Raw genomic sequence first — 26,682 nt, 5'->3', positions numbered from 1 at the left:
AACAAACACGGAATTCAGTCAGACAGAAGGTTGAAGACAGCTAGCTCAAATACAGTGTAGTGACTTAAAAATTAAAAAGAAGAAACATAAATACTCGTGGGAATATATTCACAAGATGAATTGAAACCAGAAGTTATTCTCAGGAGTGTAACGCCAGCCTAAGTGAGCAGTGTCCAGATGCCCTTCACCTTCTGATGTAATACCTGATTTTCCCTGGACACTCTTCTAAATGCAGTGATTTCCTTTTGGTCAACATCCTAATCAATATGATCACATCTCTCAAATTTCATCCTTTACTTTGAAGTCACACTTTGACTCATCAGGAATTTCCACCCTTCCTTACAGCTGTTGAGAGGGGAGTCCTCACAAGAGGAAGTAGCCCCATGTGCTCTCCCCACTTCCTTCCTGGCTTGTTATTCCTGGGTCTGGGTCATCCAGCTGCATCCAGGAGTCCCAGAGGATGTTGTGAAAATTACTTACAGTGTAAATGGGTCTAGGTCACAACTTCTTCGGAGCTGTATCTTCTAGTTTTAATTTGTATTAAAATTAATCAGAAAGTCCAAGACCTTACTGACATTTGTCAAAACTAACATCAGTGAAAAGTATTTATTATGAATGTGCTCATTGTAGATCTTTATTTCAAAGTTCTCACTGTTTTCTATAGTTTTCTCATTGGACTGTACAAAAACTATTAAGGTAGACAAGCAGGTGGTATTATTCTCATTTGGATAAATTGTGACAAAGGTGCTTTCTTAGAAGATTTTTGGAACAAATGTTTATTCACAGACTGGGCTTTTTTTTTTTTTTTTTTTTTTTAACAAAGCATTCCCAAAGGGTGTGCAGCGAAAAAAATGAACACATATATCATTTACTTTATTAGAAAAGGACACTTAGGGGTTGCATGCAATAACAGCTTAATATGATGGTAGTTCAGGGAGTTTTTCTAAGCAAGCTGATTGGATTGGGTTCATACTTAGTTGGCTCTTCCATGCTTCTTAAATTTGCCACTATTACTTAAAGAAAGCTAGTCTTATCCTTATTAAATAAATATAGTCATCCCTTGACATGTGCGGGACTTTCTGCAATTTTTTTTTCTGACTATTTTTGACCTGCTGTTGGTTGAGTCTGAAGATCTGGAACCCTCAGATATGGAGGCTTGGCTGCACATATTTAGGGCTGTACAGCTGTTCTCTTGGCTTCATGTTTGAGATTTGAGCTTTAACATTTTGAAGATTTCAAATATAGTCCATTTCTAATTCCCATGAGGTTCGTTGGGTTGATTCATCCATTTCTTTATTCTCTCCACATCCCCCATCATTTTCAGCAAACACCTCTTAATTCCTCAGTCGTTTAATCTTTTCTGATTTAAACCACACTTGAACTCCTGTTTGAGCAAAACAAACAAGCAAACATAAATGGTGTAAAATTAGTAGTAGAAATTGCCTTAAGATAAGACTCTAAATACAATTATTTAAAAAATATCTTAAGTTTATCTTTTCCAGATATGCCAATCTCAGGGCATAGATAGGTTAGGAAAGAGCTTTTGTGACTGCTCTTTCTCTGAGATTTAAAAAAAATAAAATAAATTCTGATGTTCAACTCCAAGGCAAGTGATAAAGATCAAAAGGCTCATTTTATTACAATATTTATTTTTTTTTATTGAACAGATTCACTTTAGATCTTGGCTTGCATTTAGAATGTTTACCTTTTAATAAGTGATCTGTTTAAATGTGGATCAGAGAACAAGGGTTTCTGTTTTACAGTTCAACTTTTGACCTTGGGGGATGAATGGGTGGAGGCTAAGAGGAAAAGTCCACTGTGTTTTTACTGAACTTTTTACCCTTAAAAAAAAAATGAGCAAGTTTAAAGTTCACACAGTGCACAAGAGGTCTCCACTGGGGATTTCTGGTATTATTAACTTCCTGACCTCAGATAATTAAAAAGAAAGAGCAGGGCCACCTCAGACTATGACTCAACTTTGAACTTTTAACCTCCCAAGTAAAGGATTTAAATTGTAAATGGTAGACCCTGGATGCTCTCTTATTGCTATTAACTTCTTTCATCCCTGGTCATGAAGTTATAATTTAGGCCAAAAGCAGAGCCTGATCTTTCCCTTTTATTTACTTAACCTCTTTTAGCAGAAAAGAGTGAGAACACCATTTACCTAGAAATGACAGGTATTCTGGTGAAAGAAGTTAAGCTTAAAGGGTCATTGAATTTTGGAACTAGGAGCAACCCTAGGTGATCTGTCCAGGCTCCTCAGCTGTGAAAGAGAATACAGAACCCGGGAGGTGAGCGACTTCCTTAAGGTCAGACACTAAACAGGAGCACAGAAGAGCATCCCTGATTCATTAGCTGTATTTGCTTCTATAGTAGAGGGATTCAAGCATGATCGGGGGTAAGAAATATTCTGCTAGGTAGCATAGGGGTCTAGAGAATCTGTGGCTTTTATTTTTACATAAAAATTTATAAAATGGAAAAAAAAAAATCACTGGTTAGGGTATCAGGAAGCCTGGGTCCTTCACTCTACTGGTTTGTGTAACCTTAGGAACTCTAACTTTCCGAGTCATGCTTTGCTTGGTCGTCAAATGGAATGGAGTTGGGAGGAGGTAATAAGCATCTAAGACTGCTTTGTGTTATGACATTGTTTGGTTCAATGGTATCCTTGCCTTGAGAATTCCTGCTACAGTTCATGTGTAAACACTGTATAGATATGCAATTCTCAGCAACAGCTGGGTTTTCTTAACACAGAGGGTAGGACTAGATGGCTGTAATTTTAGGGTCACTGGTTACATGATGCTGGGCTTGACACTGATGGTGAGGCTCTGCTTACTTTAAGAAAAGACAAAAATCCCAAAGGACAAGGGGGACTATCATGTAATGAGACACAAGGAACAGGGAAAAGAAGAACAAAAGAACCAGGACAAAGAAAGGAGGGATGACCAGGAGAACAGGCATGAGAAAAGGAGGGTAGCAAAGAGATGGTAGGCCCCTCGGTTGGCTGGGGACCCAGCCGATGCTTGTGCTGCTGAGAAGGCTGAGGAGTACATGGGAATCTGCAGGAGCCACACGCTCTTCACACCAAAGCTGAGATAGGCAGCTCTCCCTGGCGCCCGTACAACACACAGTGGGTCGCGGAGCCGGTCTTCCCGGGCCCACCCTCCCCGCCTGCTGTTTGCTAACGCCTTTACCGCCTGCAGTTAGTTCCTCGCACAGCTCTCCTTCCCATCTGTCAAGGAGAGCTCCCTTCCAACCTTCTGTCCTTCTTTTCTTCTGCAAAAGAGAGCCTCCCAGAGTGGCTGCAAAGCATGGAGCGGATACCGAGCTCCGAGAGGAGGCACGTTTGGACTGGGGTGAGCGATGATTTTCTCCTTGCCTGGTCCCAAGAAACGAGGGAGATGTGACTGTAGGGTCCTGCCCGAGACCCTCCTGCAGAGACAGCTGTGGGAAAGGGAGATCGCCACGGCTGGCTGGCTGGAGACCCGTCTGCGTGTCCTGATCGTAGAGGGCCTGGGGTCGCTGCCTGGACAAAGTGCCAACAGCTGTAATTGACTCCTGTCACCGCACAGATGTTTACCCACCCAGCTCCTCAGCCCCTCTCAGCTGCTTTACACTAACTGCTGCTTTCCAACCTCCTCTCTTCCTTCTGCCTCCTCCGAGGGCCAGCCAAGGCGGGTGATTACTATCTGGGCAGGAGACGGAACTACTGTGAATATGTCTGATAAGGTGACTGAAGTTATAGGCCAGTGGGCTGCAAATAACTGTTCACCGGGGTTTTCGGTGGGCAAAATTACCCGCCTGTTTTCTCTCCTCAGTAAGGCCCAGTCATTCAGGACATTCCTCCCACATTTTCTGGTCTTGAATATATTCCTTCCTGTGTAGATGTCCAGCGTGCTGTCATGTTAACCTCAAGGTCCCCTGAGGAGGGAGGTCACAGGTCGCCAAGCAGAGCAAGACTGTCATCATGAAACAAGTCGTATTGCCTCACTGACACTTTTATCAACATCTAGAAAGGAAATAAATAAAGGACTGGGTTTTGTCCGCCAGTACCTCTACCTGCAATGGAAAACATCACAATGCGAGTAAGAAGTGTTGCACTTGTGAAATTAAAGAAAAAAAATGTTTATGCCGCTCTTCTCAGCGATGGACCGAAGCTAATTCAGGCTGATGAGAATAATATTTTTTTAAATTTACTTATTTTTTTTTAAAACATCTGTACCTTAAGGCCATGGAAGAAGAACAGAGAGTCAAGCACAACCCAGAGAACCAGTGCCAAATGAGTCAGTATGTGAATTCTCTGCAGCGAGGACTCTCCTAAAGTCAGGCCCCAGAACCCCCCTTCCGGTAGGAGAGTCTGAGTGCTGTGAAGGGTAGCCAAGCCCCACACCCCATTTCTGAGTTGTCCCAGCCACACCCAAGGTCGGTGGGAGGGCAGTGGGCACGAAATAGTCTTGCTGCCTCTAACGTCACCTCATAACCCTAACTCAGCTTACAAGCCAAGACCTTGCTTCCAGAGGCACCCGAAGGCTGATGGATTCTCTACAGCTGTCTGTTGTCTCTGGCAATATGACCTCTTTTGGCATGATTATTTGAATTGATGATAAAACTAAAAAAAAAAAAAAAGTTTGTGCTGAACTTTTTACCCATAGGGGGAAAAAAGAGCAAAAATGAGCAAGTTTAAAGTTCACACGGTGCACTAGAGGTCTCCCACCAGCACAAAAGCCCCTCTTCTCTGTTTTCTTCCTGTATACATTTAGATAAAACAGATCCCCATATATTTGTCTGATATTATTCCTTTGGTTTGATGCGCCCAGCTGGCAAGCATAAGTCATCTTTGGTGATTAAATTTAGTCGCGTATCCATGCAAGCGCCAGGAGCTCCAGAGCCCTTAATGGCACTTTGGCAGGCAAGGCAGCAGTAACTGTGCAGCAGGTACAATGCAAGGGGGAGGCAGGGATTGCGAGGAGCTGTAAGCGTCTCCCTTCTTCTCCCCAGCAGCTCTGAAAGTGGATGAGGATCTAAATTGGGTGTTATTTTAGATTACAGCTTGTCACACCTAATGCAAGTGATACCATCAGGCAGCCAGATGCCAGCTGGAAGTTTGTTGGTATCTAGGGATGGCAATTGTTGGCTCATTTATTCATTCAATCGGTCATTCAAATAACACGGCTCATATCCATCAAGAAGATATGTCAGTCTCTGGACACAGGACTCTTTTGGTGACATAAAAGAGCAAGTTTGGAATTATCACTGCTAGATGCCTGTTTATCCAGGACTGATAGGCGGGGGCACACCCCTTAGAGGAGCTCTGACATTAAATGGAGTATTGAAAACCAGATTTGATTCTCCTTACAAAGGACCAGAGAAGCTGTTTCACTTTACTCCTGAGAGGAAAATTAAGAGGTTCCTCTACAAATTTGTGGTCGTCTTAAGGATGGGCCTCCCGTTTACCTCCCTCCCACTGCCTTGAGTTGAGGGAGGTGGAGTTGGGCTAAAACTGTACTAATGTATATATTGAATACCTAAAAATGCAAGGCATCAAATGGATACAAGATTAATTAAACATGGGCCATCCTTGACCTAAAGGGAGAAAAATATTTTGCATACGTAATTGTAATATAAGGATAATTCTGGTAAGGGCTGTATGAGAAAATGGACGGTCTATGGAAAGTTGTTTATAAGAATCCCAGAGAGATAACTTATTTCTTGAACACAGAAAGATAGATATAAACCTACATTAAAAATAATAATATAGTTTTTTTTAAATGCAGGCACTGCTTTATAAATGCTAGAAAGCAATTGAGACAAGAATGTTAAAACTTGAGCGAGCAAGATGGATTAAGCTAATGTAGTAAATAATAATTCCTTAGACTCTTGAAAATGGCAGTGTTTGAAGTTTGCACTTTTTTTTATTAAAGATTCCAGGAAACTAGAGACTTCTGGGTAATGTTTAAATCATTGGGAATTGATCTGACATTTAATGGCAAAACGTTGACTCTCTAAGGCCATAACAAGGTCAATGGGTCAGGGCACCTCCATTACCTAACCTTAGCTGGTCTCTTTCCATGACATATCAGAGTATTGATCCAGGTTGTTATGTGGGGTTGGGCATGGAGTTCTCTATCCTTATTTGAAAGTTCTTAAAAAACTGGGTTTAACTAATATATAATATTTTGCCATGATTTGTGTTTTTGTGTAATCCCACAGAAGGGGTCTGCTCTGTCTCTTATTTATCCTCCTACTTGGATTTGTCTGTACTCCCTGGACAAAACTTGAGTCTTCTTCTGAACACTCTCTATCCAGGGTTCATTCACTGAGGGTCTTAACATTCTCTAGGTTTCCATTCTATCTTTTGCCTTCAAACTTCATTGATCCTCCAAACTTCAGTGATACTACCAGAAGGGTAGTCAGTTTTGATGTTCATTGAGCTGTGATCCTGAATGATTGAATAAAATTTGCTCTCTATATTGCTAAATCTGCCTTTATGTTTCGGACCCATTGTCAACAAAAGGGTGCTAGCTTAACTATGATATGTATTCTACCCTAACTTACATACTTTCTGTTTGGACGCTGTTTGAAGGTTGATTGCTTTTTGCAGTTTACCTGTTTTTTTTATTTTATTTGACTATGGAAATATTGGCTTCATAGGTCCAAACTAACTCCTCCTTAGATTTGAACAATGAAGGAATAATATGTATTTTTTACATTGAAGTTTAGTTGATTTACAATGTTTCAGGTATACAACAAAGTGATTCCGTTACACACACACACATACACACACACACACATATTGTCTTTCAGATCCTTTTCCATTATTATTATAAGATATTGAATATGGTTTCCTGTGCTATACAGTAGGTCCCTGTTGTTTACCTATTTTATAAATAGGAAGGTATATCTGTTAATCCCAAACTCCCAATCCATCCCTCTCACTCACCCCCACCTTGGCACCCACAAGTGTGTTCTCCATATCTGTGAATCTGTTTCTGTTTCATAGGCGAGTTCATTTGTGTCGTATTTTAGACTCCACACGTAAGTGATATCATGTGGTATTTGTCTTTCTCTGTCTGACTTACTTCACTTAATATGATAATGTGTAGGTCCATCCATGTTGCTACAAATGGCATTATTTTGTTCTTTTTTATGGTTGAGTAATATTTCAATGAAGGAATAATTTAATTTCATTTCTAACACTGTAGAACTATACTTTTAGCTTTTCCAAACAGCTTTCAGATATGTTTTCTCATTTTACTCTCATAACTCATCTGTGAAATAGGAGTATCTACTAATTCCTGAGATCAAGCACATACATTCCCATCACAGATGACTCATGTAAGCCGTAGGAATAGTTTGCTCTGCAAAGGACCCAGTACAATTGATTTTCGTACCTGCATGTTACCCTCATATTCTTATGAAGGCCATAAAAAGGTTTCGAGGTGTGATGGAAGTTACAAGTTGTCCACCCAAATCTGGGCTCCCCTGCTTCTGTAGTAAAATAATGTCATTACTGGGACAAAGCTGCCCAGCCATGAACTGTATTTTCCTGCTCCCTCTGAAGCTAGTTGTCGCCATAATGCTAAGCAATCTCCGGTGAAGTGTAAGCAAAAATTGCCTTGAAAACTTGCATGCTTACTTCTACAGCTTTTTATTTTTTCTTTCTCACGGGCTGAAATAGTGATGATGGGATGGACCTTAGGAGCCACTCGTTGAAGATGGCAGGACTAGCCTCGTTCCAGGTTGGGTTCCTGCATGACTGAGTGGAGCGGAGTTTCCCCACCATCCCTCTTCCCTCTCGGATGGTTACTTGAGAGAGAAATCTACTTGTATTCTATTTCAACCTTTATATTTTCAGGGATATTGATTCAGTCGTTTAATTAATATGGACAGCTTCTTGATTTTACCAGGAAAAACTTCAAGAGCATTTAAGTCAGGGCTGGTGATGAGACTGAGAATGTTCAAGCCCTGACGTTATGCCCTTTTTCCATCATATATTTAATGGGGAGAAGGAAGGTTGGGAGCACAGGAGAGAAGAATAAAAGAGAGGTAGGTCAATGGTGGAGGAGGCAGTGTGGGGGCAAGTGTTAATTACAGACATGTTTTCACTTCCTCAGAAATGAGTGGACTAAGGACATTTAAAAAATTGAACCAAAGGGGGAGGGGGTTGGGGAAGGGCTGGAGCGGGAGGTTGGGGTTAGCAGATGTAAGCGTTTATGCACGGAATGGATAAACAACTGTATAGCACAGAGAACTATATTCAATATCCTATGATAAACCAGAATGGAAAAGAATATTTAAAAACAGAATATATAAATATATATTCAGAATATATGTCTGAATCATTTTGCTGTACAGCAGAAACTAACACAACATTGTAAATCAACTATACTGCAATAAAAAACATTTTTTTAAATTGAACAAGAAACGTCTCTCCACCCCCTCCTTTTTTTTCCTACATATAGTCTTTATTGAGTATTCTAAACTCATTTGATGTCACCAGCTGAGTTCTAAATTCTTTGTATTTGATTCAGTCTTCATTCCAGTGAGTCAAACACCAAGAATCTGACCAGGGTTCTAAAATAAGCACTGCGAGAACAGTCATCCTGGTACATATTGCAGAAAGTAACCTCCACGTTTTCTTCTTAAGTCTTTTCCAATCAAATTGTGTCTTTTTGCTTTAACATGTGTCACTTAGATTTTATCTTAGTAGGTCATCTCAAAAGTCTCGTGTGCTAGAATCCAAAGAAATAGATAAGCATCACCAACACTTATTGATGATACAACAACTTAATATCTTCCAGAGGTGCTCAAACAAACAAAAATAGGGCCAGACTTTAAAGAGCTCTCACAGGCGAAACCATAGCGGCGAGTGTGTGCAGTAACCAACAGTCATCACTGCCCTAATAGTATCTGACCTGAACCTGGCACAGCTTCAGAAAAAGCCATGTGTTCAGGCTAAAACAAGAATGAGAAAAAAGGAGAACGTTGCTTTCTTCTAATGTGGTAAATAGGGCATGAAGGTTTTATAGTTTGCTAGTAGAACCAGTTTTACAAGTTCTCTACTTACCCATAAGGCTTAGACTTAAGGGAGAAAAAATCTTTTTATTCGGAAAATACCTGAAGACTTTTGGTAGAATGTTTGAATTTGGTATCCAGAATGAAGAAATGAAGAACTAGATTAAAGTTGCTATGTCTACATTTATTGGGACGAAGTTTGAAACTGGAACTATTACATTAAGGATTTTTTCATGTGTGCCATACTTCCCATTTCTGTTTTTGGCATGAGGAAGTGATAGAAGAATGCTTCTTATGTGTCCTCTTAAACAATGTGGAGTTAGGGGGGCACCAAACCCCTTCCACTGAAAATCTGAGTATAACTTCACAGCTGGCCCTCCGTATCCAGGGCTCTGCTTGTGTAGCACTGTAGTACATATTTAGTAGAAAAAAAAAAAAAAAAGTCCAGGTATAAGTGGACCTGCACAGTTCAAACCAGTGTTGTAAAGGATCATCTGTGTTAAGTTTTGGTAGAATCCTCACATTCATTTAAGTTGCTCTCCCAGATTGTTTATTTTAAATATCAGGAAATGATCCTTCATTTAATGGATCCAGGTCTTTGACTTTTCTCAGTTTGGAGAAGAAATAGCTTTAAATAAGAAATCGCCACCAGGTATCAGTATGTGTGCTCCTCTGGGTGAGTGCGTGAGAGAGAGAGTGCTAGTGGCAGAGAAATAACACAGACAGAGGAGACAGAGAAACCATGAAGTCTTAAGGATTAAAACCATCTGCAAAGTTGTTGAACAATAATATATTTGCACATTTCAAGTTTCCTTTCCCTTCAAGTTTCAGTATCACTCAGTGGAGTTGAGGTGACTTCTCAGTACCGTCTGCTACTGCTACTGCAGACGGTACTGAGGAGACAGCAGAGCAAGAGACAGATGAGGAGAAAAGGACTATATGTGTGTTTGTATGTAAAGTTTGCCTCATTCATTCCTCTTTCCTGGTTCAGTTAGTGGGAAGAATTCTCATATCAAGTCTTTCCTTTAACAGCTTCTCTGCTTTGACAAAGACAAATCAACTTCAGCTTTTTGTGACCCTTAGGGAAATATTCTATATCTAGTGGTAAAACTGATTCTATTAAAGCCAATGTGAAATCTCTACTTCCCTAGGAAGAAAATTATATTTTTCTTCACTGAAGATTGAATAAGAAAAAAATAATCTGAATAAAGATTATATTCAATTTTAAAATATATAAATACAGAGTGTGCAGAGATCGCCTTTAAACTTCAAGTTTGGAACTAGATGTACATATATATATATAGACATGTATTTTACATATTCTTAATTGAGAATATTAATACAGTTTTATATAGACTTAATACTGGAGTATTTTCATCCACTCACAAATTAAAGCTCTCATTATATTTAAACAACTTTTTTCTGAATCAGGAACAAAGTGCTTTTCTTCCTTCCTTCATTTGAGGAGCTGAAATACATTTTTGTTCTTAACTTTTATCTTAAAATTCTGGCTATGCAGCCGATAGCTGGCTTAAAAAGATATCCCCACATCCTCTTCCACAAGGATCTCTCTGATATTTAGAGTAAATCCTGGCAGGAGTTTTGAAGTTCTAAAACAATCACAAAGTTTTCTTGTCTCTAATGATTCTCCGGGACTGTGAGAACTCAGGTATGCCAGAAAGGTACTTGAAAAGAACAAGTACAAGATGGCTTTGTTCCATTCAAATTAAGGTAGCAGCATTACTGCTATATATTTTTTCCCACAGTAAAAGCTGTTTCTCTATGTTTTTCCCTATCTCCCAAACTTCAGCATTCTGGATCACATTAAAAAAAAATGTGACAGTCCTATCAACAAGGAGCCCATATTTTTAAGTAAATGGGAGAAATTAGAATTGATTTCTTATTACTGAAAAGACACTGTTGTCAAAATAAGTGACTGATTAAGCAAGAAGGGGAAATTCAGCCTGTTGTCACCATCACTCAAGGCAAGGCTGCACTCAGCCTAAAAATGAAAGGGAGACAAGTTGAAAATGAAGACTCTTTATATACTCTTTAGTACTCAACTCTTCTTTCAACCTCTGCTAGGAAGGAGAATGTGTTTTCTCTCCCAAGCAAGGAGCCACAGGGGTTATCTTTTCTTGGACAAGCTAAAATTTGTCTCCTTGTCAGAGGAGACAGACGAGGTCAGAGAATACTCTGCCTCCCAGAACCAAAGTGCAGAAGCTGTGATTCTGGTTCATGACAAGAATGACGAGTTCTTATTGGCAGAGTAATCAAGCAAGACGCCATCTCGCTTGCTGGACCGCAAATTGCAGCGCTGATTTAAAAATTATATACAGGACTTTTTGAGCCATGCCAAGGACCCCTTTCCCATTTCAGTGTCACTAGTGGTTAGTTTGCTTATTACGTGTGACAACATTTTTTAAGAGCCACGAAACCAAGCAAAGAATAGAAAGACCATAATATGGTCCTGAGGGGATACCGCTGCTCGAAAAGCAAAAATGCTAGCGCATTAAACATGTCCCCTCAGGGATTAGAAAGAGTAAACTATTTGAAGCAGAATGAATGTGATTGGAAGTATTTCTACATGTCTTTTCCCTCCAACTTTTTATTTTGAAAAATTTAAAACCTACAGAAAATTGCAAGTACAATGCAATGAACCTGCATATGTCCTTCATGTAGATCTGGGCTAATAGGGTATCCACTATCGATAGGTGGCTAATTGGCCATTTGGAAAGTGGCTCATCCATCCAGATTGAGCTGTGCTTTTCTACATGCCTTTCTAAAAATAAATCCTACCTAGAGTTTTCTGAAAAGCGAATAGATGCTCGGTCCCTAAACCAAGCAGACAAAAATTATATACATGTATACACGTATAATATATTATATATACACATATATATGAATTTATATTAATAAACACAAAGAATATGTTATGTGTATTTCTGAGCACATGTATTTATCCATGGATCTAGTCTTCTTTTTCAATAAATTACTCAGAAAAAAAGTGATTGTTTATACAGGCAGTACAGGAGTGTAGTCACCCAGCTTTTAAAATGTCTTTCATGTTTCTCCTAAGGAGTAGACTGAGGCCTGATGAGAAATTTGTTTATTCTCACATGGAGTATATAATAAAGTAGAAATAACAGAATCTTTCCTTTTTTTGTAAAATAAAATAAAAACATACTTCAAAAATGGAAATCTTAAACACTAAGGTGTTTTTTTTTGGTGATTGTGATTTTACAAGAGAGTTTAGGTCTAAAACTTACCTGCTTGAAATCTTCTTTGTTCCTCTTCCTACTCCAATACAAGCTAAACCATAAATATAGAATTGTTAAATTTATTTGTAATCAAATCTAAATCCAGTAATTAATATTCAAAGATTCAATAAATCAGTGAAGTCATTGAAAAGTTTAAAAACCAGCAGTCAGTGACTTTGATCTGCTTTCTATCCACTCCCATGTGAATGAAATGTGACAAGATTATTTAATAAGTAAATAGAACATACCCAAAGGAATGGTGTTCCCTTCTAATTTGCCCCTCCCTTAGCAGGATGATTCTCTCATGAATGTGTTTTTTTCTAAAGCATATTTCTATTACTATCCACTGAAGTGCTATATCATGCTTCTTAGTAAGTAGATTTGTATCTTGCAAACTAACAAACTTGTTTAAAACCAAGCCGGATGACAACATTGCTAAAACTACCTGTCTTAGTCTGCTCAGGCTGCCATAACAAAATATCATAGACTCAGTGGTTTAAACAACAGAAATTTATTTCTCACAGATCTGGAAGCTGGAACATCCAAGATCAAGGTGCCAGCAAGGTAGGTTTCATTCTGAGGCCTCAGGTTGTAGGGCACTGGCACCTCACCGTATGTTCACATGGCCTTCTCTTAGTGTGTAAGCATCGAGGGAGTGAGAGAGAGAATCTCTTCCTCTTCTTATAAAGCCACCAGTCCTATTAGATTAAGACCCCACCCGTCATTTGAACTTAACTTCCTCCTGAAGACTCTAGCTCCAAAACAGCCACATTAGGGGTTAAGATTTCAACACATGAATTTTTGAGTGATACAGTTTAGTTGATGGCACTATCTGAGTTTCTGACCTCCCAAAAGGCACTAATTATTTTTTTTAAAAAAGGGCCAATTTCACGCATGTGTGTATTTATGAAAGCTTCAAATGAAAGCTTCAAAAATATGTTGAGGCATGCCAATATTGTTTGAGGAAATACATTAATCACTTTGTTAATAAAGGAACACATTTCCTTTGCTGGAAATTTGGAAAATGGAGAAAAAAATGAAGGAATCGAAACTATTGTATATTACTAAAATTCTCTGAGAAGCATATTTTTCCAGTACCTTTTCTAAATATATATGAAATATATATTTCTAATTACATATATATATGTAAAACAAGCTTGGAATCATATATCTGAGAAATGTTCATATGTCCTGTTCTTTTGTACTTTTGATTATATCACAAGAATTTTCCAAATTAAATAATTTGAGGAATTTTTTTGTTTTCATTTTTCATTGCTGTACATAAGACCATGGGTTAATCCTTGCTTCCATTCATTCTTCCTTGTGCATAAATATTTGGTGCAGGTCTGATTATTTTCTCAGGATAATTTCCAAAAAGAGAAATTACTAGGTCAGAAGAGGTCAATAATTTTTAGATACTTGATTCGTATTGCTGAATAGCTCTCTGCAAAATTGTATCAGACGAAGCTCTTACATGATATTTGAGAGGGACAAGTTCATTTGCCAACACTAGTCATTATATTTGAAAACATCTTTCTCAATTTCTCAAGGAGTCTGAATCTGGTTTTGTTTTGCAAGTTAGAATTGATTCTGTGTGTGTGTGTGTGTGTGTGTGTGTGTGTTTATTAGACTTTTTCTTCTTCTATTTGGAATTGCCTATTCCCATACTTTGCCTGCTTTTCTTTTGACAGAGTCAAAGTTTTTTACCAATTTGTTTTTCTGTTGATTTATTGTTGTTCAACTCTTTGTCATTTAACATTGCAATTTATTTTAGCCAGGTTTTCTTTTGACTCTTGATTTTGGGTACTTATTTTACAGAAATGTTCACACCTGTAGTAAATCTTATCCTGCTTGGTGGTTTGCTGGCAATCTTTGGTGTTCCCTGGCTTGCAGGGAACAATAATTCAATTGTCACATGGCATTCTCCCTATTTATGTGTATATATATATATGTACATATGTATATGTGTGTATATAAAAAACTATATATATGTATATATATAGTTACTAAAATTTTAATGTCAGGATGTGTTTTTAAATCATATAAGCTCCTAAGCTATTCCAATCAGTATTAAAACACTGATACTGATATAGGCTTATTTGATTTTCTTTATAAAGTCTCGCATACATACATATATACTTGTATCCATGTAAATATAAAAATTTTCTCATGCCTCGTATTATTTCCCAAGATTCTTAATATTACACAGTTACTAAGGCAGGCAATATTGTCATAAGGTGGAGGTCTGAAATGAGAAAGGCATTTGTAGTCTATAACCTAATATATCTGTTTTCCCTTCAGCGTTTAGAAAGTCATTTTATTTGATTTTTTGTATGATTAAGTAAAAAGCCGTTTTATTAAAATTCTTTTTCCCTTTAAAACTTTCCAGGAGAATGAAGACTTCTGAAAAGTTTAAGATTTTTTTTGCCAAGCAAACTGCCTATACTTAAATATTAATGAGTATATACAGTATAGGTACCCTCTAAAACACAAACAGAATGTATTTATACTATTTATTAAGAAATATTTTGATTATTAAGCAGATATTAGGCTTGTACATCACTTTAGGGTTTTTTGGTTCAAAAGAGTATTGGTTTCAGTGATAGCTTGCACTATGAAAACACTTAAAAATGTGATTTTATGTCCTTCTCATAATCTCTCCTCAGCAAAGTAAACAGGAGCCTTTAAAGACGTACCTAGTGCTTCTCAGGGGTTACTTCACTGGCTCAATCCAATTCTCAAGTGTGCTGGCCTTTTTCCTTTTAAGGACAGTGATGTCCCGTCTGTGGAGGCCATGGTGTCCTGCACTGGGAAACCACAGCCAGGGAGAGGAAAGCCATCCCCTGCCCAGGTTCAATATTGCCCCCATCAGGAGCATCTCTGCAATGGAAGGTTGCAGTGACTGTCAGCCATTTAAAGAGCAGGGGTTATTATTTTGTATATAAAGTAGGTGACTAAAAATGACCTACTGTATGGCACAAGGAACTCTACTCACTACTCTGTAATGATCTATATGGAAAAATAATCTAAAAAAGAGTAGATACATGTACAACAGATTCACTTTGCTGTGTAGCAGAAACTAACACAACAGTGTAAATCAACTACACTCCAATAAAGTTTTTTAAAAGGTTATATTAGCTAGTATTATAATCTCTAAAAAAGGAAATGGTTGCTATAAACTAAGAATACAATGAGCTTTATTTTTAAGACAAAATAAATAAATAAATAAATAAATAAATAAATAAAGGAGGCAGGGAGGCAGTCAGGCCAGAGAGAGAACTTCAATTTTCATAAACAAACTAACGAAACACCAAAAGTAAGAGAGAAATCATTGTTCTCTATCTGAACTGGAGGTCCAAAGAAATCCTCCCTGATTCAATGTGCAGATTCTGTTATAGTGTGTGCCAACCACAGGGATTTTCCAACTGTCTCATGACTCTTGGGCAACCTTGGATTTTCATTTGACATTTAGCTGAGCAGGCTATGGGCTTTTAGGTTTAGCTTAGGGAAGCTACCCCCTACTGGGCTTCGGTTGGTGGGAGAACTCCTGGACTTAGGAAGGGGAGCTGCTGTACCTGCCCCTGAATGACCCTGGACTTTGGAAACTTCTGGATGACACAATTGCTTACCCTCTTTTTGTATTCTGAAAACCCTGTCAAGCGATACATTTCCAATCCCCTGACTGTCTCATGACCAACTTGTAGGTATTAGGCAAAACAGTCCAGAAGGACTGTCATAAAGTTGTTGATTGGACTCTATCTCAGGAAAAGTTTACTGGTTCCCAGAGATCTTTATGCTCACACCACCAATTCTGAGAGGTCAAGGGTATTATGTAGAATAGTAATGTTCTTAAAATTGACTCATGAAGTGGGCTGTGAGTAGCTGACATCCCTGGTCTAACAGAGAGGATGTCAAATGGCCCAGCCGTGCAATTCCTCAAAGTCAATGACAGTAGAAATGAGGAAGGGGGTCAGTCAAGTAAGAGAAAGCCTAGACAAAGGCCAAGTCCATATCAAAGACGCTGTCAATCTCTCTGCACTTTTTGCACATGCCCAGTATTGCACTTAGCAAAATAAAGATAAATGTTATATGTAGTTTGTTCCTGATATAACTGTCACTGTCACAGGGCACAAGCTCCCTATGAGAACACTTCTGTTTCGTTGATCACACTTTTCTTTTGAAAATGTAACTAAATGTAAGTGATGTCATTTCCACTGCTGCTTTTGCTTTACAAATAAGCCTTGAGTATTTAATTATATATGATAGATGTTAATATTTCTATGTTGGATCTGAGAACGGTTATTATAGTATGCAACGTAGGAAAATATTTGTTTTATGGAAAGAGAGAACTACTCAATCATTTTAATTTGCATTCTTGTGCAACTTGGGTCATGCTGCCCTAAGGAGTTCTATTTTCTAAAGAATAAGTCTTTGGAGTGAGTTCATCATAAATTCAGGTTACAGCATGAAACAAATACAGCCTGGGGACCTTTGCTATGCATAGTACCTTAATTTCCTAGAACAAGACAAAAGACAGCTAGAATATAAAATTCTGATTTATTATTTTATTTTAAAGACCTCCATGAGTTTGAGATAATTAACACAAATTTTATGCTCTGATATGGCATAAAGGACAAGAAGAAATCTTCTAGTGAGATAGTGTTTTAAAATTCAATTTTAAAACAAAATATGTAAGACTAATTGTTTTCTTATGATCAAGGAACAACAAGTTACCAACCTGCCTTTAGGAATTTATGTTGGTAGGAATGCATTTATTTCAATTAAAGAGAGATATGGAACATCAAAAATAATGATCATAGATTAAAAACTGTCTTAAATATAGATGAAGAGTGAGATCTTTCTTTCTTTTTTTTTTTTTTTTTTTGGAGTCAATAGGGTAGAAATTAGAGTGGCCAGCAGGGGGCTTCTTTTAGTTTTCTCCTTTAAACTAAGTGCTAAACTGAAAATACAGTTTAGTCTTTAGTTTTATAAATAAGGCATAGACAAAACATGTTTTTTCTTCTCCTTAGTTTATTCTCCTTTCCTACTTCCCATCTCACCACTATTCTTTCTCAAGACCTGTGTAAAATGTGATCTCTGCTGCTTGGGTTGGCCGCTGCTGGCTCTGCAGCCCCCCCCTCCACCCCCATTCCCCAATTAAAATTCTATTTTTGAAAACTTCCTGGCAGGGTAGGGAGATTTGGATGACAGGCTTTCTACTAGATATAAATTCAAATGAAGAGCAAAGAAATATTTTCTGGTTTGATGATTTAAATGGTAGTTAGAGAAACCTGGTTTCACTCTGAACCATTTGGGAAGGACTTTTTTGAAATGATGGGCTTAAATAGTAGTATAAAAGTTAATGAATGCCCATGTAATATGACTTTTTAAAAGAGTATTATGTTTTCGCAGGAATTTGAGAGTGTGTGAAAGGCCTCCAGAACTAATTGGCAAGTTCTGACCAATTTTGGAACATAGCTCCAAATCATCTTCCCATCCTGTTGGATTTGCATAAAGTTTTATCTGTTCTTTACCTCCCTTTTTGGGCTCACGTCATAGATGTAGGCTCAGTAACTTTATTGATAGTGTGTATCAATTCAGCAGATCGTGAATTAGAAGGCAAAATTGTGGCATTCTGTGTTATCCAAGTGAAATCTCAAGCTGAATTGAAACTGACCTCATATAATTTTTCAAATAAGAATTGGGTCCTGGCAGAGGAGCGAGATATATAAGGACTTTGAAGTCAGTAATTCCAGGTACAATACCCAATATACAAAATTATGTTAGGATTTTGTTTTAACTTTGAGAAAATGAAACTTTGATTGTCAGGGTAATAGAGATAATATAGAACATACTGATTTAGTGTTTCCCAAACTAGGACACAGGTTACTGAAACCACAGGATGAGCCTACAGCTTCTTTCTATTGTACCAATTTGCATGGGGATTTGGAAGAAAAGAAGTAATTTAACTGTCAAAAAATTTCAAATACTTTTATGCTAACCCAATAGTGCCACATTATAAAGTAGAATATAAAACTCAAATGATTTGTCTAAGATAAAATACCAACCTTTGAGAAACTGTGAACTTGCAAAGGTCCACCATAGACAGATCATTCCCCACCTCCCTACCCCACCACCCCATTCACCAGGATATTAGTGAGGTAACTGCTCTGGAAGCCAAACTATCAGATTGCTTATCTTGGCATAATGGTTGATTCAGTAAACTTTTTCTGCATCAGTAAAACTGGTCACAGCTTTTAACCCAATGAAAGATTTCTTAGAAAATTAGGATTATAGAGTTGAATATTGCCTTACATCATTTGTATGGGTAAAGTATCAATATCACTATAAGTGTGTTTGTTGAGAGTCTTGGGATCTACCTGAGAGGAAAAGAAGAGAGAGGGGTTGGAAGCAGAGGTATCACGACGATAACTAAAACATAACTGTGATTTATATGTGCTCACATAGCTTTGTCCTCTACCATACCTTAGTTCTCAGGGTTATCCTTCAAAACAGGGAAGACATGCATTTTTATTACTGGATGATTTAACCAGTGGCCAAGATTATGACTTATAACCCTGGATTTTAAGACTGTCTATGGGCATAATTTGAACCTGAAGTTTAATAGATTCCCTCTGGTCCTAAAAGAAGAGGTCAATAAGGGAAGACTTCTTTTATCTAGTTGTGGTTTATAAAACAGTTCCCGGGAATGACACCGCAGTGCCACTTACTTGGTACAAATGACTCCTCAATATCTATCAGTACAACTACCCCAAGGAAAAGATGCCTTTTTATATTGAGCCTCTGATGAGCATTAAAGGAAACATGCAAAAATAAAACCCCTAATATTCTTTCTTTTAAAACATACTCTATCATTTTCCCCATTTTAAAATTTCTGTTTCCTATGTGAATGGGAATGAGAAATGAAAGTTAATGTATGAAATCATGCATTCATTGAACTTGGTTATCCTTTGAATTTTTCTCGTCTGGTTATTATATTGTTTTGAGAAACTTTGATAGGAAAATATTAAGAGGAAAATGAATGAAAGGTAGATCAGTCAGTTGTATGGCACAAACTTTTAATTAAAATATATCTAATCTTTTTTCAGGTGTAGGCTATTCATATCTAATTACACAGAGTCTTATTGTCAAAGAGGAGGTAGCTGCTTCTCTTTCTTCTATATTCCTTCTTTACCCTTGAGGCAAGAGACAGATGGACCGCCAGGGCAAACAGTCTGTGTTTGTTCCCTGTGGACCGATACTCTGAGACAGGAATAACAGGACAATTGGGAGAGGAGGCTGGGCCCTGCCTAGATAAAAGAGACCACATAATCCTCATTCTCAAAGTCAGCAGACCTCCCCCGACCACACATGCACAGAAAGCCTCCTTGGAGGTCAAAAGGGGAGTGATGCCAAGTGGCCAAACCTACCCATAGTCCTCTTCGGTGGAATCCATCTTGGCTAAGAGATGCACATGCACACATGGGAAAATCCTGAGTTATACCAAATGTGGACTTTGAACCAGGCAAATCAAAATGATTGGTCAAAGGAAACATGGAAGAACTGCCCCATATAAATGATTTAAACTGCCACAAGGGAGCGACTCTCTCTGAGCCCGCCCGTGTGTCTAGCCACACGTATTCGGTTCCTGTTTTTCCACTAATAAATATTTTACTTGTTTCACTACTTTCCATCTTTGTGGGAATTCTTTTCTGCAAAGCTGTAGGGCCAGGGCCTTGTCACTGACCACTGGTCTGGTGACTGGTGTTCTCACCACTACTCCCTGACCTCAATCACTGACCAGGAGCTGAAACCCCACTTCAAGCCGCTATGGGCCGAGGCCACCCAAGATCACCCTCAATATATTTCCCAGTATTTTGTGCTGGAGACCTCTTAAAAAAACACAAAACCCCCCAACCCTATACTCATTCAATTATATGCTGAAAAAGAACCTTAGAGAATATGATACATTGATTCTGTTAATGGCTCCAGTTTTCTGTGGACAATTGTTCCATGCCCTTTAGTGGAAACCTCCCATCTTGATCCTAACTTGGCTCTGTGACTTGCTTTGGCTAATGGGCTTATAGCTGACTTGACACAAGCAGAAGCTTGAAACAACCCTCTGCATTTCTGCTTCCTTTTGTGGATTCCTGTTACTGCCCTGAGAACATGCCCTGACTAGTCTGCAGGAGAGATACACGAGAAGGTCAATGAAGGACCAACGAAGGAGAGCTGAGTGTTCCCAGTGATGCCATCAAGGTAAGCTAGTCACAACCAATCAGTCAGCTGACAGCAGGTGCATGAGTTAGCCTAACTGAGATCAGCCAACCCATGGGTTGAAAGAAAGGAATAAGTGGCTGTTATCTTTAGCCACTAAGTTTGGGATGGCTTGTTATGCAGCATTAACAGATTGACGTAGAATCATTTGCTCTGGACATCCCATTTCAGAGGTGGGAAAACTGAGGCTGGGTATTTACATTTTCACCAACTTTTTTTTTTTAATAAATTTATTTATTTATTTAATTTATTTATTGGCTGCGTTGGGTCTTCATTGCTGCACACGGGCTTTCTCTAGTTGCTGCGAGCGGGGGTTACTCTTCATCGTCGTTCACAGGCTCCTCATTGTAGTGGCTTCTCTTGTTGTGGAGCACGGGCCCTAGGCGTGTGGGCTCCAACAGTTGCAGCACATGGGCTCAGTAGTTGTGGCTCACGGGCCTAGTTGCTCGAAGCAACTAGCATGTGGAATCTTCCCAGGGCAGGGCTCGAACTCGTGTCCCCTGCATTGGCAGGCGGATTCTTTACCACTGTGCCACCTAGGAAGTCCTTCACCAACTTTTTGAAGCTACTAACCTTCCCAGATTTTAAAGTTGAGAATTCTAGTCCTCATTTATGTAAAAGCTCAAACACCTAATTATTGACAAACTAGTTAAATCTTACTAGATAATTCCAGATAACAGCACAATAAACAATGTTGCCTGGAGTTGTTTTAATTATTGATAGTATTATATTTAAGGTTAAAGATTTTGTCAAGGCTAAGCTATATATTGCATTGCAGAAAATGTCATTCATGTGAATTCATTCTCCTGTGCAATGGAAAAAGCTTCATTTAGCGTGCTGAATTTGTAGTTGCACTTGATTCTTAAGGAGTTAGCCCTGTGAAGCACATTACAACTGTCCTCTAGAGATTGGACTAGTTTCCAATTGATTTCAAATTGCAATTCAAATGATTGTCTTTCATATATAACAATGACATTGTTTTAATTTTTGACCTCTCAAAAACTATTGGAAATAAAATCCTAAACTTTGGAACTGGAGGAAATGTTACTGTGGAATACATGTAAGGGTAACATCATATGGGTCAGGAAGGTTCTTTTCGATTATAACTCAAGCTTTTGGATCTAAAATATAGAGCTTTTTACTGAATTACACATTTCCTATGGCAATGTATTTAGACTCAGAAGTGTAGATTCAGAATGGTATTTTCTTCTAATTGTTTTTTATTTAATGTGATTTCCTTTTATTAAGCATGTGTGTTATTTTATATCTTGATCTAGTAGATTATTAATTATGTCAATTATTTTTTCCTTTTTGGTCTTGGAGATAGGAGATGATTAATAGTCTTTAAATGAATTTTTCTTTCTTCTGATGCTGACTTGCCTTTAAAGACCAGGTTTTCAAAACATGAGCACTGGGATTAAATCACTTTGATTTTCATTAATTTATTGAGTGTGTGCTTTTTTGCCAATATTATAGTGTCATTAGTTGGCCACAACAAATCTATATTTCTGTTCTGAAATAAGCTGATTTCTCTAGTCTTCCTCTCTATGAGCTTAGGTTATTTTTTGTCTGTGACAAGGTTCAAAGGATTTAAGAGAAAAATATGTAAAAAAAATAGTTTGGGAAAGAAGAGATATGTCTAAAAGTTTAAAGACCTATGCTTTCCTGTCACCAAAATTTAGAAGAGAGCATATTAATATCATTGTAATCACTTCAGTCGTTTATAATCCAGTTATAAATTATATAGTTCTTCCAACATAAAAGATGAAACAAACAAGAGCCTAGTGTTTAGTTATCTACTACTGTACATAGATTATCCAACACTTAATGACTTAAAACAACAGACATTTAGTATCTCACAGTTTCTGTGGGTGAGGAATCCATGAGCAACTTAACTGGGCCCTCAGTATATTTCATAGGGTACATCATGGTGTCATCTGGGGCTGTGGACTAATCTTAAGCTTAACTGAGGGAGGATCAGCTTCCAAGCTCATTCACATGGTTGCTGGCAGAATTCAATTCCTTGCAGACTGTTGGGCAGAGGGCTTCACTTCCACACTGACTGTTGGCCAGAGGCCAGCCTCAGTTCCTTGTCACATGAGCATCTTCAGCATGAGAGCTTGCTTCATCAAAGCCAGCCAGAGAGAGGACCTGCAAGTGAGAGGAAAGTCAATCTTTTGGAACTTAGTCACTTGGGTGACATCCCATCACTTTTCCTATATTGTGTTCATGAGAAGCAAGTCACTAGGTCCAGTCCACACTCAAGGGGAGGAGTTCACACAAGGGTGTGAAATTATACAGGAGGAAGGGATGTGGTCCAGCTGTTATTGTCTTACTGTTGTCACCCTTTCTCACACACACACACACACACACACATACACACACACACAATGTTTTTCTTATCTATAACATTTAATCACATATATTTAGCATCACAATCAAGTGAGAACATTGTAATATACATGAAATTTGCATGAAGTGATTAAGCATACAGTTCTAGAGCACTCTAGCAGCATTAGTGAAAATGTGGGGGTGTCCAATAGTACACTGGCATTTTATTTTCAGGATTCATTCTACCTGTGAGCTGTCTCTTCTATAAAGAGAAAGAGTGGGTTATATTTTTTTGTTCTGCTCCAACGTGGGTAAAATAAAGACACAGAAAACAACACTGAGAAATAAAGAGATGCCAAGCCCAGCATGATTTGCACTTGCAGCTGGTATTTCACACAATATAGAGAAATCAATTTCTCAGATTCTCAGTTGTGCATAGCTTTGCAATAGCTAGAGCTACAGAGAGAGAAAATAAAGATTTTTTACATGACATCTAGATATGAATGATTTCAGATATTAAGAATTCTCTGTAATTAACAATATAGGTTCTGACAATATAAGGAGCTGGTCATCCCAACGCAAATCGACACAGAAGAGCAGACTCTAAACTATGGAAGAGTAGAATCTACACCAGGCCAGGTCAGAAAGATAGCTTTCCATTTTTCTTGACCAGGGTTTTTATCAACTGCCTCAGGTAGGGTGGAGGCAGACATTGCTAGTGCTCACCAATATCCTATTCGTCCTCTCCAGGTTCGTGGAAGGTTACACTTCCCATCAACTTTTCTGTTAGGCAGGATCATATGATTTTTCTGGTCAGAGGATCATGAGCAGAAGTGCCATGTGTCACTTTCTAGACCAAAATATAGAAGAATGGGTCTGAAATCTTCACATACTCTCTTCCCTCCTGCTGGGGCAACCAATGATTTTCAATTGGTGGAGCCTCTGACAACTTGAGTCCTTGACTGACTATAATATATAAAAGAAAGCCCCTGCACTGTCCAGTAATGGACAAGTAGAATGCCTAAAGTGATAACTTTTTAAAATGTTGACACATTGTCTTACTTTCTTATTGCTGCTCTAATAAATTATCTTAAACTAAGTGTCTTAAAGCAATGCAAATTTATTATCTTACATTTCTGGAAGTCGAAAGTCCTAAAATCAAAGTTTTGTTGAGGCTGCATTCCTACCAGAGGCTTTTGGGGAGAATCTGTGTCCTTGCCTTTTTGAGATTCTAGAAGTCATCTACTCTCCTTGCCTTGTGGCCCCTTCCTTCATTCTCAAAACTATCAGCATAGCATCTTCAAATCTGTCTCTTTCTCTCTCTTTTCTCTCTCTGTCTTTTCTCTGTTTCGATCTTCACATTTCCTCCTTTGACTCTGAGCCTCCTGCCTTCATTTATTGTAAGGACCCTCGTGAATACATTAGACCCATCCAGATAATCCTGTGGAATTTTCACATCTCAAAAATTTTTAACTTAATCTGCAACATCCCTTTTGCATGTTAAGGCAACATTCGCAGGTTCTGGAGATTAGGATATGGACATTATTGGAGACATGTAACCTACCATATCCTTGGATTTAGGGTTTATGTGTTACTACAGCATAGCTTAGTGTGTACTGAGTAATACAGAAGGCACTGGAAGCTAACAACAGAACCTCATGGTGAATTACTACAGGGGTATGAGTATGCTTAAATTAGCTATTTAGTGGGTTCATGCAGTCTCAATTACTCTTTATGAAGTTACAGATTACAGAACTTGCTTATGAAAGATGTGTACAAAATGCACAAAACTGATAATGTATCATTCTCAAGTTTTTGATTTCCAGGGTTGCCAGACCAGGTAAACACCAAATAACACCAAAACAAGCTTTATTCCTATTTGGGTATTTTTATATTATATATTACTTATTGTATAATCGCATCTGAAGGAATTATAACAGATACGTAAATTATTTGAAATGAGTGAGAATGTATTTCTAATGCCTATTTAATTATAGCAATAACCATTTTATTTATTAGGTTGTTTTCCTATGTGGACAAAAAGACTTTTTAATTTGCAGTTAATATCGTGCTTAACTACCATTATGTAATTACTTTCAGGTGGAATCTTATGATGTGGAAGTGCTCATGAAAAAAACAAATTTTTCGTGGGGTAGTTATGTTCAAGATACAAGCAGATCAGGACAGATGATTAGGATATATGCAGCAAGAATGCAAATGAAGTTTTGTGGGTTCAGACAGTGTCTCATATAAGAAAGGGAGCTAATGAGTGAGGGGCTTGCCCTAATTTTTTATAAAGTCCATAAGATCATAAATTCAACCATTCATTTATTAACTCATCCATTTATTCCTTCAACATTTCTTCATGACCAATTAGGATGATACTGCAGTTCATTCATAAGGATATAGACTTTGGAGACAGATTGACATCTAAGTTTTAATCTCAGCTTAACTACTTACCAACTGTATCCTGTTCAGCAAACATGGCCTCTCTGACCCTTAGTTTTGTCACTTATAAGCATAATAATAATGTCTATACTTAAGGATTTTTTGTGAAAATTAGAGATAATGTACATCAAACACTGTAAATTATGGGCATTCAACAGATAATGATAGAAACTGTGATTGTTATCTACCAGAAATCAAGATTCAAAGATGAAAACCACATAATCCTAGCTACAAATAATTAAAGAGGGAACAAATAACCACAATGCAGTTGGAGATATGAGCAAACTATGGATCAGGGAGAAGAAAGGGATTTAGTTTGTGGGAGGGTCATAAAAGGGTTCACATGATAGGTGCATTTGAGATGGCTCAGAAAAATTGTATTAGTTGTCCAAGAGAGAAGACATTGAAGCAGTATGTGCAGTTACACCTATGAAAGCGCAGGGAACGTACAAGAAACTCCAAGTAATTTGATTTCTTTAGAGCACAGGGCTTTCTGAAACTCTCCCTCCTTTACCATCTTGCTCTTTCAAGATTCAGCTATAGCATCATTTTGCCTAGGAATCTTTTCCTAATATATGTCACTTAGAAAAATTACGTACTCCTTCTCTCATGCTCCTTCTGTATTGAACACATACCTCAAACACATAGTTTCTACCACTTTTTTAAAAATTTAAAATTTATTTGTCTTTCCTCTCTACTTGGTTGTAAATTTTACAAGTTCATTGACTATGCCTTAGTCATCATTATATTTAAAAGAACAAAAATTAAGTAATTACAATAAATATTTCTTTTTTTTATTGGAATATAATTGCTTTACACTCTTGTACCAGTTTTTGAGGTACACCAAGGTCAATCATCTGTATTTATACACATATCCCAGTATCCCCTCCCACCCTTGACTCCCCCCCACCCTCCCCATCCCAGTCCTCCAAGGCATCATCCATCATCAAGCTGAACTCACTTTGTTATACAGCAACTTCCCACTAGCTATCTATTTTACAGTTGGTAGTATATATATGCCTATGCTACTCTCTCACTTTGTCTCAGCTTCCCCTTCACCACTCGCCCCCCCCAAACCTCGAGATCTCCAGTCCATTCTCTGTATCTGCGTCCTTGTTCTTGTCTTGTCACTGAGTTCATCAGTACCATTTTTAGATTCCGTATATATGAGTTAGCATACAATATTTGTCTTTCTCTTTCTGACTTACTTCACTCTGTATGACAGACTCTAGGTCTATCCACCTTATTACATATAGCTCCACCTCATTCCTTTTTATAGCTGAGTAATATTCCATTGTATATATATGCCACATCTTCTTTATCCATTCATTTGTTGATGGGCATTTAGGTTGCT

This window comes from Hippopotamus amphibius, chromosome 10, assembly GCF_030028045.1.
Source record: "Hippopotamus amphibius kiboko isolate mHipAmp2 chromosome 10, mHipAmp2.hap2, whole genome shotgun sequence".
In the NCBI taxonomy this organism is placed as follows: Eukaryota; Metazoa; Chordata; class Mammalia; order Artiodactyla; family Hippopotamidae; genus Hippopotamus; species Hippopotamus amphibius.
This window is presented reverse-complemented; position numbering follows the sequence as displayed.